At 40.4% G+C, this 15,108-nt stretch overlaps 1 long non-coding RNA gene across 1 annotated transcript; it reads right to left on the bottom strand.

Moving 5' to 3' along the window:
• Positions 1–8,159: 8,159 nt before the first annotated feature.
• On the bottom strand, positions 8,160–9,832 carry LOC117187322. The gene is made up of 2 exons (XR_004472035.1): positions 9,409–9,832; positions 8,160–9,331 (listed from the first exon to the last, which is right to left on the bottom strand). It is a non-coding gene; the product is annotated as an uncharacterized LOC117187322 (long non-coding RNA).
• Between the last annotated feature and the right edge of the window lie 5,276 nt (positions 9,833–15,108).

The raw sequence follows: 15,108 nt of genomic DNA, 5'->3' as shown, positions 1-15,108 counted from the left end.
AAATACATTAGTTGGCTATGTAGACTCCGATTGGGGTAGTAATGAGATTGATAGAAAAAGTACAACGGGTTATTTGTTTAAAATGTTCGATTCCAATTTAATTTGTTGGAATACAAAAAGACAGAATTCAGTGGCAGCTTCATCAACCTGGCAGCTTCATCATCAACTGAAGCTGAATATATGGCCCTATTTGAAGCTGTAAGAGAAGCTTTATGGCTAAAGTCTCTTCTAAATAGTATTAATCTTAAACTCGAATAACCCATTAAAATTTATGAAGACAACCAAGGCTGTATTAGCATTGCAAATAATCCCTCATGTCATAAAAGAGCAAAGCATATTGATATAAAATATCATTTTTCAAGAGAACAGATAGAAACTAATGAGATTTCTCTTGAGTATATTAATACAGACAACCAACTTGCTGACATCTTCACGAAGCCACTACCTGCTGGAAGATTTGCGGAACTGCGGAACAATTTAGGACTACTACAAGAAGAATGATTCCAATTTAAGGAAAACATGAACATGATGCTTTATTAACAAATTTATTACATTAATTCATTTTTAATTTTTTTTTTGATTTGAACCAAAAGAACCAATGAATTGTTAAAGTAATTTAATTTTATGTTAATCTAATTTTAAAGTGATCTGATCGGGTTTTTCTGGGTTTTCCCCGTATCCTTAGAGCAAATGCTAGATCACATAACACTTCCCAGAATGCACACCAACCACATTAGAATAACAATTGAATGTTACCTTTTTGATTTAATGATGAAAACATTTTTTTTTATTTTTATGATTTTGATGATTAATGTTATTTTTGAGGGGGCGTGTTGGAATACGCCTATTCCCACATTCAAATAATAACATTAAATACTATTAAATAATACTATCGATATATTAAGTATTATTATGTAAAGTTAGTCTGGTCACACTTGAAGTGTCCACTTCCTCTTTCTTTTGTGTTGCAGCAAAAAGTAATCAAGAAATACATAAATAATCTTTAAAGAAAAATATAACTTGGTACTGTCATTCGTTTACTAATTGTCATAGCTAGTTATGCAATAGACTCCTATGCAACTGATGATCGCACGAGCAGTACCGTGGCTACGGGCCGCCGTCCTATAACACAAATTCTTATATATATAGTGACATATCCATAATTCCCCACATCCCATACACATTATGTTTATGTACAATTCATCCACCCCATCCACACAAGTAACAGGACCCCACTCAAGAATCAATAACTGTTTCTTCCCATACTCCAAGCTAGGGCCCCCCATAATATAAACAATGGACCACATTGTTTCATCAACATTAGAATCACGCCACTCTCGAGAAATCGATTCTTTAGAATCACGCCACTCATGAGGACCAATCAAAGCTAGACATAAAACCAAGGAGTATCACATTCCTAGCTCCGTCATGTAATGCAACACCGATCGCCAGCAGTGGATGCCTTTCATCAAAGCCGACGCATCCCCAAATATCGATCCAGGCACGTACGCCACCGACACGAAGATGCAGCCGAGGAAAGCAACGCCCGAAGCCAGAGTCGGGAGTTCCAAGAGAAGGGCTCATGGAAACTAGCCAGCAGCAGAGAGATCAGTTCCGTTTGAGACAAGCAGACCCAAAGTCAAGTCGGGGAACTCATTTAAATCTTGTGACATAAAGATATTTAAGTTGTAAAATAAAAGTCTTTTTTAAAAAACTTAAAATCGAGTTGCGGATATTTAACTGGCGCAGTCGGTAGGATTTCGTTTAAAATTAACTTTTATATTTCGGTAATGGTCAGCTTGTGTAATTTCTAATTACTGTGATCACGTAATCCCGGAATCGTTAATAAAATTGTGAAATCCGCCAAAGAACCTATGTGTTACGAGCACATACGATTTGCAAAACTAAAATTAAGTGAACTGAAGTAAGCGGAGATAGTGATCCACCAAGAACAGTGAAACACTAAATACAAAATCAAAAAACTTACAAGTGAACCAAAATAAAGTTAAAAACTACTGAAAACAAAACAAAACCCAATCAACACCAACAACATGGCGTTACCCCCACTATCATTGAGCGAAATCCACTTGAACCAGGCACTGCTGTCGATCAGACAAATACCTGCCTATGACGGTTCATCTGGACAGCTAAGCTCATTTATCAAACGAATCGAATATGTATGCGGATTATATCCAACTGAAGATCTTCGCCAAGAAAGGATCCTATTTGGAGCGACCGAGATCCAACTGTCAGGAGAGGCACAACGCATATCGCAAATGATACAACCCAACACGTGGCTCGAACTGAAGACGGCGCTGATCAACGAGTTCAAAAATCACACACCATATGAAGAACTCTTACGACAACTATACACCACCAGATTCAACGGCAGTCTTCGTAAGTTTATAGAAGAATAAGAGATAAAAGCAATATTAATAAACAATAAGCTAAACTTAGAAAACATACCAGAAAATAATGTCATTTATAAAAACGCTTTGAACAACACAATTAAAGATTTCATTACTCGAAAACTTCCTGACAGAATGTTCATGACCTTAGCAAGAAAAGATATTACCACATTGTCTAATCTTAAGAAGGCAGCACAAGAAGAAGGATTGTACGAAGCTAGTACAACAGATTCAGGTACAAATAAAGATCAATCGAAATCGTCTCATTCAAATCGAAAGAATGTTGGAAACTATTATCCAAATTATAATACTACTAACTATCACAATCAAACTCAGAGTTCATCTGGAACCGGTCAGACTAATCGAACAAATCAAAATCAAAATTCCCAAAATCCTGGATTATACAATGAGTTCAAAAATTCCTTGAATCAAGGTAGGGCTCAGAATCCATTAAATCAGCAAATATCTCAAAACCAAGCTAGTGGGAGTGGACCCAACCAACCTACTAAAAGAGGGAGTGAGAGCCAGAGTGGCCAAACGAAGATGGACGTAAATTTTCATCAAGCCGCCTCGGAAGAAACCGAGGAGGACCCTATATAAACATTACCATTAATAAAAGAATATGAAGGTGTATCGCTGACTCGGGATCATCGATCAACATCATGATAGAAAATTATACAGATTCCGAGATAAAAGACGATAACCTTACGGTCCATACCATCAATGGACCTGTCCGTTTAACTAAGAGTATAATGAGGAATGCGAACAAAACATGTCCGTCCGAACAAAAGTTCTACATAAATAACTTTTCCGAAAATTATGATATTTTATTAGGAAGAGAATACTTGATGGCAAGTAAAGCCGTCATCGATTACAGAAATGACACTGTAACACTAGGAGCTAGGTCGTACCCAATCATTCAGAGTGGAGAAGCTATTGAAGCCGGCAAGACCGCACAGAAGTGCACTGATCCCTCTACAAAAGAAGAGAAGATCGCACCTAAGTGCCTTGACCCATCTCCAGAGGGAGATCAATACTTCGCTTCCGCTCTAGACAGTGAATTAAGGGAATGTAATCAATTAAGATTGGAACACTTAAACGACGAAGAGAGGGAAGAGTTAAAGAAGGTCTTATATGAGTTTAAGGATGTGCAGTACAGAGAAGGTGACAATTTGACTTTCACAAGTACAATCAAGCACGAGATCAAAACTCAACATGAAGACCCGGTCTACAGACGACCATACAAATATGCCCAGATACATGATCAGGAGGTAAACCAGCAAATCAAAGATATGATCAGGCAGGGAATAATTCGAAAGTCGAATTCTCCTTACTGCTCGCCCATATCTATGATTCCGAAGAATATAGATGCTTCAAGAAAGCAAAAATATCGAATGGTAGTAGACTATAGAAGTCTAAATGAAATAACAGTTAAGGACAAATTCCCAACTCCACGAATGGATGAAATCCTAGACAAACTACGACAATCGATTTAGCAAAAGGTTTCCATCAAATACCCATGGAACCTAGCTCAATCCCTAAAACTGCGTTCTCCACTAAGCATGGACATTACGAGTTCACTCGTATGCCCTTTGGGCTAACCACTGCCCCAGCTACCTTCCAAAGATGTATGAACAATCTGCTAGAAGAGTTAATCTTCAAAGATTGCTTTGTATACTTAGATGACATCATTATATTTTCCACTTCATTGGAAGAACACTTGTTGTCACTAAGGAGAGTATTTGGAAAGTTGAGAGACGCCAACTTGAAGCTACAAATGGATAAATGTGAATTCATGAAAAAGAAAACTGAATTCCTAGGTCATGTAGTCACTACTGAAGGAATAGTACCAAATCCAGGCAAAATCTCTGCCATTGTCAAATTTCCAATACCAGAAACGACTAAACAAATAAAGTCATTCTTAGGTCTGTGCGGGTTCTACAGGAAGTTCATTCCTAATTTTGCAAACATAGCAAAACCCATGACACTCAAACCAAAGAAAGGAGCTGTCATAGACCCCAAGGAAGAAAAGTACGTCGAGGCATTTGAGAGACTAAAAGTACTCATCACCTCAGACCCTATCCTTGCGTTCCCAGACTTTGACAAAATGTTCACGGTAACAACCGACGCTAGTAACATAGCATTGGGAGCTGTTTTGTCACAAGAACACAAACCGATCTGCTACGCTAGCAGAACCCTAAATGAACATGAAATAAACTATTCAGCCATCGAAAAGGAATTATTAGCGATCGTATGGGCAACCAAGTATTTCCGTTTATACCTGTTCGGTAGAACATTCGAGATACAAAGCGATCATAAACCCTTGATTTGGTTGAACAACCTCAAGGAGCCAAATATGAAATTACAAAGGTGGAAAATAAAACTGAATGAGTTTGATTTTAAAATGAAATATCTACCAGGCAAAGAAAATCATGTAGCTGATGCCTTGTCAAGGGTAAAGATTAATGAAAATCTCCTTGGAGAAGCTTCCAATAGCGTTGGTGCAACTGTACATAGCGCACAGGAAGACAATCTAAATCACATTGCTATCACGGAAAGACCAATTAACTATTACAATCGGCAAATTGAGCTAATAAAAGGCAATGAAGATAAGGTAGAAACAATTCGTTATTTTCACAAGCTAATCATCAAGATCACGTATAAGGAAATGACTAATACCTTAGCGAAGGATATAATAAAGGAATATCTATGCACCAAAAAGAGCGCATTATATTTCCATAACGAAATAGATTTTCCTCCATTCCAAAAAGCCTATTTAGAAATCATTAATTCTAACAATATAACCAAAGCTATTAAATGAAGCACGAAACTCCTAGATATTCAGAATTACGCTGAATTTAAAGAAACCATATTAAAGAATCATAAAGGCTTACTCCATCCAGGGATAGAGAAAACCGTCAATTGGTTTAGGGGAAAATACTATTACCCGGATTATAAAAAACTAATCCAAAACATCATTAACGAATGTCCTACTTGTAATATTGCCAAAACAGAGCATAGAAATACGAAGTTGGCATTCGAAACTACACCGGAAATACTGAACATCAGAGAGAAATACGTCATAGATTTCTATATGGTTGGTAACCAACAGTTCCTATCATGTATTGACGTATACTCGAAGTTTGCCACTCTTGTAGAAGTAAAAAGTCGTGACTGGTTAGAAGCAAAAAGAGCCATCATGAAAGTTTTTAACGAGATGGGCAAACCAATTGAAATCAAAGCCGATAAAGATTCAGCTTTTATGTGCACAGCATTGCAAGCATGGCTGAATGCGGAAAACGTCAAAATAGAGATCACTTCCAGCAAAAATGGAATATCTGACGTAGAAAGATTTCATAAAACAGTAAATGAAAAATTAAGAATAATATCTAGCGAGGATAACCCAGAAGATAGATTCACGAAGTTTGAATTAATTCTTTATACTTATAATCATAAAACCAAACATAATACCACAAATAGGACACCAGCTGATATATTCATTTATGCAGGCTCACCTGATTATGACACCCAACTAAATAAAGTGAATAAAATCACTCAATTAAATAAAAACCGCATAGAGTATGAAGTAGATACCCGCTATAAACTATCACCTCTAGTTAAGTCTAAGGTAACAAATCCTTTCAAAAGGACGGGCGAAATTAGACAGGTAGAAGAAAAACATTATGAGGAAAAGAATAGGGGTAGGAAAATAACTCATTATAAATCAAAATTCAAGAAAAAGAAGAAATCTAATAGAAGCAAATATAATAATTCCAGAGAAACCGAGGAAGTTAATGGAATCGGCGAACTTCAACACAATTAAAATCCTCATTTTCCTCATAATTTTCATCGTAATGGCACAGGGCCAAAACATAGAAATAAATCCTATAAAATCCCAAAACGGATATATGATATTCAAAACTGGATTGATTAACATACCTATTAATTACGAATACCATTATCTAACTGTTAATGTAACTAAAACCGAAGAACTATACCAAAATTTATTAATGCAAGCCACTAAATTCCAGGTCATAATCCAAATAAAATATCTAGTAGACAAATTGCAAAGAGAAATGAACGGGCTAAAAATAACCAAAAGAAATAAAAGAGGCCTAATCAATATAGTAGGAACAGCCTACAAATATCTCTTTGGAACACTAGATCAGGAAGATAAAGTCGATTTGGAACAAAAAATAGAAAATTTAGCCAGCCATAGCATTCAAATGAATGAACTAAATTTGGTAATAGATGCAGTTAATAGCGGAATAAACGTTATAAACAAACTAAATGAAAAAAAAGACAGGAATCAACAAATAGAAATTTTGATATTCAATCTACAACATTTCACAGAATATATCGAAGATATAGAACTAGGTATGCAATTAACTAGGCTCGGTATATTTAATCCAAAATTATTAAAACAAGACTACCTGGAACAAATAAATTCTGAGAAAATACTAAATATAAAAACCTCCACATGGCTAAAATCCGATACCAACGAAATTCTAATAATTTCCAACATTCCCAAAGACATTACAAAAGTACCAATCTATAAAATCGTTCCGTATCCAGACGAATTAAATAACATGTTAACAGATATGACATACGACAAGTACTACATAAAAAATGAAGAAGTATTTGTTAAAGAAACTAGATTGAAAACCAATGACAATTGTATAAAAGGAATTTTAATGCAAATTCCCACTAAATGTCCATATTCCAAAACTTTTCAAAACTTTCAAATAAACTTTATTGAACCCAATATACTAATCACATGGAATCTTCCAAAAACAACGCTAAACCAGAATTGTGTAAACCAAGAAATCATAGCGGAAGGAAATACCATTATAAAAATCTACAACTGTTCAATCCAATTAAATGAATTTACAATATCAAACACAATGTTAGATTTTGCCCAGAATGTTTATGTCAACAACAACATAACTAAAATAAAACCACTGTCGTATGTCCAAACTAATGAAATAATTATGCAATACACCAAATATAGTAACCTATTACAAATAAGTCTACTAATTTCATTTGTCATAATTATATTAGTACTACTAAGTTATGTAGCTGTTAAATTTAAGAAAACTTCTAAAAGAGTCACGGTTAAATGTATTAACCCTATAATAGAAGCAGAAGAGGAACCAACCTCAGCCACCGCACTTGACACCCCGTCACTATACCCGAGGGTAATCGCCTAGGGACAGGCTAATAACAAACGTTGGGGGAGTGACATATCCATAATTCCCCACATCCCATACACATTATGTTTATGTACAATTCATCCACCCCATCCACACAAGTAACAGGACCCCACTCAAGAATCAATAACTGTTTCTTCCCATACTCCAAGCTAGGGCCTGTAATGGGTAACGAGTACTTGGGCGAGATGGTATTACTCGGCTATGACCGGCACGTATTGTTTCCGGCTGCTGGCTCGTCAGCAAGGGGGTGGAGTTGTTTTATTGTCATAGTCCGAGGCCCTTTACTTTCTTTATTTTAAATTTAACGTGCAAGAAAAAAACAAGCCATACACCTCACCGGACAGAGTTCACTACAAATGACCACATAACACGGACGATTACCTAAAAGACAGACGGACGATCCTCAGCTGTTTCGATGACCCCTTGCCCACCCTACCTTGGTCATGCCATTCCATACATCTATCTGTCGGCCATGACCCCTGGGTGTGCCGACACGCGCTACAGGGGCTTGGAAGGGGAGATCATAAGAATTGTTTAGTTAAACATTATAATGATATTTATTGGAACTAAATTATACATAAAAATACGGGGTATATGTTCCCTCCCATAGGCTACCTGGGCCTGGTTCCCTTGAACTAGGATCAGGTAAACTTATAAACTAGTATTTGAATAAATGTGCAATGGTAAAGATTAAAATTTAAAGATAGAATATAAATGTTGATTCTTACGGGCTACGAAACGGTGAGGCAATTTGGTCGGAACACCCATAGACAATTTCTTCCATGCCCAAATGATTGTAATCAAATACCTAGTAAATAAACTCACTTTTACTGCGGATCCACCGTCGAAAGCGCTTTCTGATGGTTGCTGCAAAACTGTGGTTAATATGATATTTTGGGTTCGGGTGTATTATTATTGCATTTCGGTTATAAACATATTGGTTCTTGTTATTTTTTTTTGTTTTGATCTGTGCATGGAAGGTTATCTATTTATGGATTTGTTTTAGTTTCATATTCACTCTTCCTCTTGCCCTTCTTTTCCTACTCTATGCTCCCTCACTGCTGTTCTTCATTTCTGCATTTCTTTTTTATGTTTATGTATGTAAACTTAAATAGCTGTTCTGCTGCTCGGTACTATTCTGCTTACTCTTATGTTAACTTATGTTACTTCTCTCGGCTTATCGCCAGCCCCCTTCGGCTCCGTTGCTGGCGAGCGTTTTTATAGCTCGCTCGCTCTCCTATTGGGCTCTGCCTTTGCTGCTCGCGTGTTCTCTCTCTCCCCCGCTTCCACTCTCTGCCTATGCGCGCATCACCTTTGGCTCCGCTCGCCCTCTTTATTTTTTTTGGGGCATTACCCTTGCAGCTCTGAGTATTGAACTCCAACAACACACTAACTCTTTCCTTCCCTATGTGCTGCGGATCTTAATTGGGCCTTGTTAACTGTATTTGCCATACGGCACGCTTAGGTAGGATTTGCGCTATTTTCCTCCTTTTTCTCCGTTCGTATTTCGCCGGTGCTGAACTTTCCGCTATCGCGGATTATCGACCGTCCCGCTTTGTGGCCGCCGCCTCACCGACGTCGATCCGGCTGCCCGCGAAGGTCGAGCCTCTCTGAATTTTATCTGCGTCTCTGCTCCCTCGCTCTGTGCTGCGACGGATCAGCTGCTTGGAGCGCCGCTGCTTCGCCAGCCCAAATTGCTAGGCGCCAAATCTAGTGCAGGGAGAAAGAACCGTCTAACGTATTCGGCCCCGAAAGATCTGTGGTAACCCACTTTTTGTTCCTCTTACCCGTCAATCTTGGCCCCAGTGGCCGACCTAGCTTCAGTTATCGTAGTCCCGCGACTTTTGCTTTGCTGCTGCTGGATACCACTCGCGCTTTGACAATATTCTTTTCTTGACTTTGGAACTTTTTCGCTAATGATTTTTGCTGAGCCTGTTCGGGGCGATGTTGGTCGCTCGACATCCAAATTCCAAAAGGAAGATGGACACGCTCCCATCCACTATGAGACCGGTCGGATCCGCTGGATGACGTTCGAATGTCATCGCTTTCTCCTCTTTCTCTTCACCTGCCATCAGCGTTAACTCACCCCCAGAGGGAGCCAACCTTTCAGAGCACCGTTTAAGAGCACCTGACTCCAAAACCCCCTGTAGCAGCGAGACTTTGGCTGCCCATACAACGCCGTTGGCGGTCAATTTATTTTACGCCCTCAGCTACAAGCCTCTTACAAAATCCCCCCTGCCAAAGGCAGACTTGGGGATATTGCCTGCCTTGAGGAATCCACAAGGCTGACTGGCTTGTAGCTACACTTGCCGGATATCCTTCCCGTGGTACCTTCCGATGAGCTTTCCTTGCAGATCTTCCAGCTCATAAATCGAGTTCCCCACTTTCCGTCTAACTCGCGCCTTAAGAAACATTGGCCCTAGCTTAGCGTTGTAGCCGGCTTGAAAATTGCTTTGTTTAAAATTTCGCCGTAGCACTTCCTGCCCCACCTGGTACGATACTTCCTGTGCCCTCAGGTCATAATGCCGTCGATTTCGCTCCCATTGCTTCCGCATCACTTCACACGCTCTCTTTCTGACGATATCCAATGAATCCTCACGTGTGAAGGTCGCTGCCTTGTCCTCTAACATCCCCAATTTGCTCAGCAAAGAATACGTTGCGCCTGAAGACACCATCTGCTGGCCGAAAACCATATAGTAGGGCGTGGATCCTTACCCTGAGTGAACCGCCGACCTCAACGCACAGTATATTTTGCTAAGACTCTCATCCCAGTCTTTCTGGTCACTACGAATATACGACCGAATGGCAGCGATGACCGAACGGTTGACTCGCTCCGAAGCATTGGCTTGGGGAGCGTGGACAGCTGTTAGCGTGTGCGTTATTCGATGCCTTCTGAGCAGGCCTTGAAACTTCTCGGATCGAAATTGCGATCCGTTGTCAGATACAATTCCCTCTGGAACTCCGAAAGTATGAAATAACTCCTCCTCTAAATACCTCAGCACAACATCCGCATTTAATTTTTTTACAGCCTTGAGGAAAACAAATTTCGAATAATGGTCCAGGACAATAAAAATTCCTATATTTCCACTGCGAGACCTAGGATACGGACCTAAGAAATCAATATAGAGACGCTGGAAGAACCTTTGCGACTCGGCCGCTTTTCCTATCGGTGGACGTAACGGAGCGTTTGGAGCTTTTGACATTTTACATTGCTCGCAGGCTGCCACGTAGTCTTTTACGTCATTGACGAGTCCGGGCCAGAAATAATAACGCCGAATCCGCTCGAGTGTCTTGTGGACTCCACCATGGGAAGCCAGCGGATCATCGTGTGCTCTCTTAAGCACTTCTTTGACCATCCCCCTGGGTACCCACAACTTCCAAGCAAACGCGTCGTTAAGGATGTCTCCTTTTACATGCTCGGATCGCCTATAGATCAGAGAATCAACTATTTTAAGGTCGGGGAGTTGAGCCATATTGCTCTTAATTCCCTCCATCAGTTCCAAATATTCTCCCGATTTGAAATGAGCTGACTCAATGTCCACCAGCAAGCCATTGCTGAAATCCACTGCAGCCACTTGGTCATATGGGACCCTGGACAAGGCATCCGGAACAACATTCAGCTTCCCTCATCTGTGTTGGATACTGAACCGGAAACCTTGCAGTTTTAAAGCCCATCTCGCTAACCTCGAATTCAAATCACTTTGAGACATGAGCCATTTCAGCGAGGCGTGATCCGTAATTACAGTGAACTCCTGACCCTCTACATAGGCTCTGAATCTTTTTATGCTCACCAGAGCAGCGAGACATTCCTGCTCTGTAACCGTATAGTTTCTTTGGGCTTTGTTAAGCTTCTTCGAAACAAAGGCTATCGGCAGTTCTTCCCCTTCGACCGACTTCTGTACCAGTACTCCGCCTACCCCGCTTTTACTGGCGTCGCAATGTATAAAAAATGGTTTGCTGAAGTCCGGACTTTGCAAGACCGGAGCACTGCAAAGCATGCCCTTTAAGCGCTCAAAAGCTTCCTTGCCTTCTGTTGTCATCACGAATTTTTGCTTCGGCTTTAATAGGTCGGTCAACGGGGCGGATACAGACGCAAAGTTGTTTATTAATTTTCGATACCACCCTGCCAATCCCAGAAAGCTTCTCAACGCTTTCAACGACGTCGGCAATGGAAAATCCGAAATAGCCGAGACTTTTTCGAGGTCAGTGCGAATACCACCCTCTCCAATTATATGCCCTAGGTATCTCACAGAGCGCACACAGAATTTACTTTTCTCGATATTTAAGGTCAAGCCAGCTTCCCGAATCCGCGAGGCCACGGTGTCCATAACGAGTAAATGTCTCTCAAACGTATCTGACACCAGCAATAAGTCGTCCAAATAAACGAAGACTTCGTTTCTAAGCGACGCAGGAATGACTTTATCCATTAAGCGTGTCATGGTTTGAGAGGCATTACAGAGACCAAACGGCATGACTTTATAATGATACAAGGGCCTCCCTGGAACCGTGAATGCAGTTTTACACCTAGATGCCGCATCCAAGGGGATCTGCCAATATGCATCCTTCAGGTCGAGACTACTTATGAACACTGCCTTCGGTAAACGGCTGAGAATGCCATCTATTTGGGGAAGGGGGTACGCATCTTTTTCCGTAACCTCATTCACTTTTCTGCTGTCCAAACAAACTCTGACTTTTCCCGGTTTCCGGACAAGTACTACTGGCGAGGACCAAGGACTCTCAGATTCTTCAATCACTCCTAGTTGAAGCATCCTGTCAATCTCAGTGTACAATAACTTCTCAATTGCCGGGGAAACTGGAAAATGACGCTGCTTAACGGGCTTCGCGTTTCCAGTGTCTATTGAGTGTGACAACACCGAAGTTTTCCCGAGACCCGATGTCGCAAATGATGGAAAACTTTGGACCATTCCCTGCAATTTCAATTCCTGAATGTCTGTCAGAACGTGCTGCTCTGTGGCGGCTGATATTTCCGCCACCTCTAAGGGTGGGGGCAAAAGATCGAACGACATCCAAAAATCAATTCCTAAATAAACATCCTGACTTAACGAAGGGATTATGTATATATCTAATTCTTTACTTATACCTTTATACTCTATACTAGTCCTAAATTTACCAACTATTTTCTGATGACTTCCATCAGCGGTGCATGCCTTGGACAGCACCTTTTTAAACGGCTTCCTGCTGATAATATATTCTTTGGCCAGTTTCCCTCCGATGCAAGTCAGCGCAGCTCCTGTATCGAGCAAACCCACTCGCTTATTATCCAGAAGACCATCTTCAGCATAAGGGCGTTTGTCCCCTTCGTTTCTTCTAATGCTATTTATGTACTTTACTGACTCCCAGAATTTTTTTAACCGCCGACTGCTGCGAGAACTTGTCTTTGCTTTGTCGCCAAAGCTCGGAAACCCAATCTTCCTAATATTTTCCAGCTTAGTATGCCAAAAATGCTCTGGCTGACCAGCCGAAAGGGAGTGTGTCATTTCCCGCTCCCCACCACTGCTATATATCTTCACTCCTTTGTCGCCGCTTGCCGGTTGGGAACACTGGTCAGTGGACGAGATGCTGCAGTGCTCCTTTGCGCGTTTTTTTTGGCATCGCGCACATGAAGGTTTATAGGCATTAGGAATACCGCATCCATAGCAAAAAATGTTCCTTTTTTCCGCGCAGTCTTGATACCTATGCCCCTCCTTCCTGCAATTCCAGCATACGAGAGCAAAAGCGCCTATCTCATCCTCTACCACTCCTTCAGAAAATTCTACGGCATCATCGATGTTCGCTTCCTCCCAGAGCTCTGATATCTGCTTCTTAAAGACCGATGGTTTCTGATAACCATGATTCTTACGGACTTCTTCTAAAAAGCATTCCCTTTTCCTGCATATATCCCTCAAGGTTTCCATCGAATCTACCCGTATGTTAAGAATTTCATGCTGAATTTCCGGACGTAAATTACGCCTCACAATTTCAATCAGCGTCTTCTCACTAAGAGGCTGGTCGAGTCTATCAGTTAGCTTTAGGATGGCATCGTAGAAACTTTCGAACGTTTCTTTTTCCCTCTGTTTTCTATCCCTTATCATTTGGCGGATATCCACATCCGTTCTGGAGTCTCGGAATTGCTTCCTCAACGCAGCACAAAGCTCCTGCCAACGAACTTCTCCTACCGACTTGTGATATCGCCAAAAGAAATCAGATGCCTTGCCATCAAATAGCGAATTCGCATTACCACACAGAAGTGAGAAATTTCCCTCTAACGTCTGATGAGTAAGGGCCTCAACTCTATAGATAAAGCTATCGATTCCTATTGTATCGGTGGTTCCTGAAAATCTTAATTTCCAGTTCGACATTATGTGGCCTACTTTGTCTGGTCTTTGGGCCAATTCTGAACCTACCGATCGGGCGCTGGTAGCACGCGGAGGTAACCCCGGATCTGGTTGCTGCCCATTTGATTCCTAGTAGCTGCTCCAAAGAAGTATTCCTGCTAGTATTTGGATTTGGCGTTTGTCTTTGCTGCTCCATATTATTTATGTGAGCTTCTACATTGGTTTGAATGAGATTCGCCATTTGTTCTGTCAACTGAGTTAACAGCTCGTTCTGCATAGCCTTGACAGCGGCTGCAATTTCGGCAGACGTCTGGCTCATCTCGACGATGGACGGGTTCTCGCTCGCACTTAGCTCTTCACTTCTCGTTTCGGCCAAATCTGATAAGCTATCTGCTCTTGGGATTGGTACGAGTCTAGATTGCTGCCTCGTTAACACAGATGTGCTAGCTGGATTTGTAATGGTTTGAGCTATGCAAACCGAATCACAAGTTGGGCAAGTTGTTTTAACAGTGAAATGCGTTTTTATACATGCCTTATGAAACGGATGCCCGCACTTCGTTTTATAATTTTCCCCAGTTCCCAACTCAGACTTGCATAAGCTGCATTCTATGCTTCGAGGAGGCACCCCTTTTCGTGGCGATCTATCCAGACCCATAGAACTATTTAATTTCTTCCCAGAATTAATTACATCATATTGCGGAATAACCCCCAATAAATGTATCAAATCTATTTATGTAGCCTGTATAATGAATGTACATATGTATGTGAGTATATATAAAAAAAATAGAACAAAAATAAGATATAAAAAAAATTATAAAAAAAATATAGAAGAAAATATAAAAATGTTTCTATAAAACAAATATATAAAGAAATTTAATTCTTTGAAATTATACCATCAAAAGAAAAGAATGATCTCCCGACTCCCAATAGCTCCCTGCAGAAGCTGCACACCAATTGTCCGTTTTTTTTGGTAACGTCTAATAGCAATCGTGGACAGGAGGCATTTCATGACAAAAAAACTCTCCTTGTTTCCTACTCGACTCAATTTCTCGATCACAAACAAATAGAAGAACTGCCATGTTTCCGTTCCTGTCCATCTGCCGTGGTCAGAGATTCATCCCTAAGGTTGAATCAACTTGATTTCCAATCGTC

Source organism: Drosophila miranda, chromosome 2 (genome assembly GCF_003369915.1).
Source record: "Drosophila miranda strain MSH22 chromosome 2, D.miranda_PacBio2.1, whole genome shotgun sequence".
Lineage (NCBI taxonomy): Eukaryota > Metazoa > Arthropoda > Insecta > Diptera > Drosophilidae > Drosophila > Drosophila miranda.
The sequence above is the reverse complement of the archived record's forward strand: the minus strand, read 5'-3'. Positions and strand labels throughout refer to the sequence as shown.